General features: G+C 41.8%; 1 protein-coding gene across 1 annotated transcript in view; it reads right to left on the reverse strand.

Annotated features, from left to right (window-relative positions):
- LOC123608204 (DLA class II histocompatibility antigen, DR-1 beta chain) overlaps window positions 1-5408 on the reverse strand; it is an 84069-nt gene that overhangs the window by 20405 nt on the left and 58256 nt on the right. The gene's annotated exons all lie outside the window — the stretch shown is intronic.

Raw genomic sequence — 5408 nt, forward strand, 5'->3', positions numbered from 1 at the left:
AAACATGCTAGTGGTGACTGAGAGCACTCCCCCACTTGCTCCCTACACTCCAGCGTCTCCAGCCTTCCTTCTGTCCCTTACACTCAGCAAACATCTTGCCACAGTTTGGCCTTTATCCTGTTCTCTCTCCCTACAACACTTGTCGCTTAGATCCTTCACATGGCTGGCTTCTTTTCAGCAGTCACGTCTCAACTCAACGTTCACTTTGGTGGCTAGAGCTCCCTACACACTTGACCTGAAGTCAGGTGAATCCAATTCTCACGGTCACAACACACTTTTAAGGAATACTTATTGCTCTCTGAAATTTCTCTGTAAAATGTTTATTAAATTTTCTACTCTGTAATTAGGTAAGTTCTTAATGACTTTGATAGTAGGGGACTATTTATGTTGAACTATAATTAACACACAGTGTTATATTTGTTTCAGTTGTGTGACATAATCATTTCACCATTCTATATGTTACCCAGTCATCATGTGATGACTATATGTCATCACAATAAGTGTGCTTTTAACCCCCTTAATCTATTTACCAATCCCCCCAACCTCTCCCCTCTGGCAACCACCAGTTTCTCCTCTGTATGAAAAGTCTGTCTTTTTCTTTGTCTCATTTTTAATTTGTTGGGTCATTTGTTTGGTTCTTAATTCCACATATGGTGAAATTATACAGTTTTTGTCTTTCTGTGTCTGACTAATTTCACATTTCATTTCTTATTGCTTTTGATTAATATTTGCTTGATACATCATTTTCCATGTTTTTACTTTCCTCTACCTATATTGCTGTAAGAGTAGTAATTTCTTGTAGACATTAAAGAATGGGTCAGGGTGCCTGGGTGGCTCAGTCAGTTAAGCATCTGACTCTTAATTTTAGCTCAGGTAATGATCTCCTGATTCCTGAGATCAGGCCCTGCTTTAGGGCCTGCTAGGGATTTTCTCTCCTTTTCTTTCTCCTCTCCCCCACTTACTTGCATGCTCTCTCTTACTCTCAATATAAACAAATAAACATTAAAAATAAATAAATAAATAAATAAATAAATAAATAAATAGTGGGTCATTATTTAACAATCTGCTAGTCCTTAAATTTTTGAGTTAAACATTTGTACTTAGTGTAGTTATTGATATGTAAAACTTTAAGCCTGTCATTTTACTCTTTGTGTGGTTTGTTCCTTCTATTTTTCATTTCTATGTTTTCCTTCTTTTCTGTCTTTCTTTCTGTCTTTCTTTCTTTCTTAATGAGAAGTGTCTTTATTTGTATTTCAAGTAAGGAATATGCTTTCTTTTTTCTGTCTCTTGTGAGTTACTTGAATATTTTTAATTACATTGATTTATACCTAGTGCTTTTGAATAGCCCTGTATGTATAATTTTTATTGGCTGCTCTAGGTCTGATATTTTATGCTCATTACTTACCACAGTTTAATGGTGTCCGCTTTTCACAAATTTTAATGAAGAAGAGACACTTTATCTCCTGTTAAGTTCCTTTACTCTCCCACTTGTAAAACAGTTTCTTTAAATATGTAGTCAATAAACGGTGGGAGTCAGATCAATGTTTTGATTTTTGCAATTGTTGCAGACAATTTCTAAAACTCAAAGAAACAAGGAACATCTTTTGTATTTGCTCATGTTTTTCTGTTTGTTGTTCTTGCTTTCCTGATACTTGAGTTCCCTTCTTGTATCATTTCTTTCCCATTTAAAAACACTTGCTTAAATCCTTTAGTAAGTGCTGTTGACGAATTCTTCTGGTTTTTCTTCATCCAAAATGTCTTGATTTCCCCTTCATTTCTGAAGGATATTTTCTCTGGATGTTGAGTTCTGGTTTGACAGTTTTCCAGCACTTTACAAGTGTTGTGCCCCTTCCTTCTGGACTCCATCGTTTCTGATGAGAAACACTCTGTTCTTTGAGCTGTTGTTGCTGGGTAGATGAGGTATCCCTTCCCTTTGATTTTGTCATTACTATTTGTCTTCAGTTTCCAGGAATTTTATTGTGATGTGTCTTGGTGTGTATTTCATTAGGTTTTGATCCTGAAGAATGCCTTTTAGCTGTGCATGGCTACCTAACTGGCTGTCACAGGTGGGCAATCCTATACAGGAGAAGTCCACTGCTTGATGGCTTTTTTTTTTTTTTTTTTTTTTCGCATTTGCACTAAAGTGTACTGACTATACAGCGTAATGCTGGGGAGTCCTTGCCTAAATGATAATTTCCCAAAGAAACAGCCAGAGTCGTCCTGAATATTGGAGATCACTAAGCAGAACTGGTATGAGGGCCTTAGATATATTTTCTGTGTGCTAACGTCCCACCAGAAGACAGTTCCCTTTAATTGGTTTTAGACTTCAAGTGTGTTTACCAACTCTCAGCATGGATCCAGCTGCTAACTTAAGGTGAAAGGGCTCTGGGGCGCCTGGGTGGCACAGTCGGTTAAGCGTCCGACTTCAGCCAGGTCACGATCTCGCGGTCCGTGAGTTCGAGCCCCGCGTCAGGCTCTGGGCTGATGGCTCAGAGCCTGGAGCCTGTTTCCGATTCTGTGTCTCCCTCTCTCTCTGCCCCTCCCCCGTTCATGCTCTGTCTCTCTCTGTCCCAAAAATAAATAAACGTTGAAAAAAAAATTAAAAAAAAAAAAGGTGAAAGGGCTCAGATTTTCCTAAAGTCCTATCACATCAATTAAGGGCCAGAACATACCAGTGGCAACTCAGGCCCAAGCAGGGGTTACCAAATAAAGATGCCAAGCAATGCTCATAGAAGGAGAAAAGGCAAAGCTGCCTTACCTGAGCTGTGTGGGGGTAGCACTGGTCCTCATGTTCTAACTGGTAAACAGGGACAACCTCCTTCATACAGACACAGCTCCTCATAAAGGTAAGTGGGCTCAGGGCCTACGGCCCCTCTGCTGTTGGCATAACTTGTTGCTGCTGCACGTTTTCTCCTGACCATTACACCATTCCCCATATAAGATCTAAGGACTGTCCACCTTATCAGGTTTCTTGGCATAGTGTGGCCAGCTAAGGACCAAGGAGTATCTCTGATTATAAAACATCAACTCTTCAAAATCAAACCTCCCACTCCACTTTGACAGGAGCCGCTTGTATTAGGTCCCTTCACCTTTCAAAGGCAACACAGTCCACATGCACGCATTCGACTTTGATTGTTTTTGCCATTACACACTAGTGGGCTTCTTTCCACTGGAGAGAACCTCCAAGATTGCCTTATGACTGGCCCAGCAAAACATACAGCAGGTGCTGCCTTTAGTCCAACCAGGCCCAGACTTCCGAGTTTAATCACAGGAAATACTTGATTTCACTTTTTGAACTCTTGTGGACTAAGCGTGGATCTATTCTGCTGCCGATGGGATTCGAGGCCAAACATCTTCCCCAGACAGCAGCCTGGTCCATGCGATTGAGAGCCACATCTTGACAGCCTGACCCCTTAGAGACAGAGGCACAAACTGGCTCACAGCCTATAGGACTTGGCACACAAAGATCCTGCCTTGGGTCAAGGATCCAACCCAAGAGGGGCTTGGCATGGCCACTGATGACTCACTGTTAAAATGGAAATATTAAAATGGAAATCATATATTCCAGAAGAGCTAAACTTACTATCAAGAGCCCTTTCAGGTGAAAAGAAAATGTGGTCTTCCTCATGCTCATTCTCTGCTTCCCTGGTCCTGAGGCACAACTAGTGTTACTCCTCACTGCTGGCCCCTAACAGTTTGGGAAGCACCATGGGACCAATTGTGTGACATGGAAAAGGAGCTGGTGTTCTTTCCACCATTGTACACATGGCAACCCCCAAGAAGGCTGCACTATATCATCTTATGGAAGTATATGCCTAGTTGACAAGGGTTCTCTAGGCTCAGCACAACTGGCAGAATTGGTGGAAGTGTGCCTGGTCCGACAACAGGCCCTAAGAATGAGGCCCCCAAATTTATACATTTTTACTGACTTGTGGGCTGTAGACAATGGGCTTAGTCTCATCTGGACGAAGGCAAAAGGCTAATTTTTGAATGCAGGGAAAGTATCTGGGCTGCCTCCATTTGGAAAAAATAGCCAACTCACACATGCCAATTATGCTCACTAACATCTCTACACACATACACCAACACACACCAGAAGCATATTATAATAACATGGCAAAACTCCTCATCCAAAGTAGATGCCTCACCCAAGGCCCTGCACAGGTCACTTCCCAGCATAACAGACACAGCCCCAGACAAAACTCTTTCTCCAGAGAAGCTGAACACACAGCGGAATGGTTCCATACCACAACAAACCAGAGGAGAGTGACAACACTCACTGAGTGGGAATATAAGTGCAGCATCTCCCCACTCCAGCTCGGGCCAAAGTGGGGGTAGACAATAGCTTCCTTGGCTGCCAAAGCAAACTGGATGTTCCCTGATGGGGACATGTGCCCTTGGGCTATTGACCTTACTCATGATGGCAAATGGATTTTATTGGACTATTTCTGCCTTCTTCTGGAGCTACTAGCTCTGCAATCATTATCATCAGCCTCTTCAATGGATTCCTGCTGGCCACTCCTTCCAGAAATGCCGCTTCCCATCATGTAATCTCCATCTTAACCAGATTTGTGTTCATCTCACTTGGTCCGCCTGACATCAAAGATTCAGATCTGATGCCCATATCACCTTCCAAGTTGTTCCGGTGCGGGCACTAGAACATGGACTCTTGTGGAATTTACACCTAGCGGACACACGCCAAGCAGCTGGAATTACTGAGAGGCACAGTTTCCTAAGAAGACATGAGCCTCAAGCTTTGAAACAATAAGTGGTTCCCCAAAGTGACAGAAATTTTATCCTAAATTCTAATACTGCTTAATTCTCAGGTTTCAGGCCTCTAAACCTCACACACCAACTATTATTTCCTCCAAAGCCTCCCTGCTAGTATTCAAAAGGAACCCCAATTCCCTTGACATCATAGTGAAAGTCATACTAATCCACTTACCCGATGAATGTGCCCCTACCATTTTGATTTTCTGAAGTCTTGCCGCCTTCTTCTTCTTCTTCTTCTTCTTCTTCTTCTTCTTCTTCTTCTTCTTAAGTTAGTTATCATAGACTGTACTCTTGGCTTCAGGAGTAGAAGCCAGTGATTCATGTCTTACATATAATGGCCAGTGCTCATCCCATAAAGGGTTCTCCTTAATGCTCATCACACATTTAACCCAACCCCCCAATCACCTCCCATCCAGGAACCCTTAGTTTGTTCTCTGTATTTAAGAGTCTTATGTTTTGCCACCCTCTCCGTTTTTATCTCATTTTTCCTTTCCATCCCCTATGTTCATCTGTTGAGTTTCTCAAATTCCCCATATGAGTGAAATCATATATCTTTCTTTCTCTAACTGATTTATATTGTTTAGCATAATGCCTTCTAGTTCCATGAACGATGTTGCAAATGACAAGATTTCATT

Source organism: Leopardus geoffroyi, chromosome B2, assembly GCF_018350155.1.
Source record: "Leopardus geoffroyi isolate Oge1 chromosome B2, O.geoffroyi_Oge1_pat1.0, whole genome shotgun sequence".
Classification (NCBI taxonomy): Eukaryota; Metazoa; Chordata; class Mammalia; order Carnivora; family Felidae; genus Leopardus; species Leopardus geoffroyi.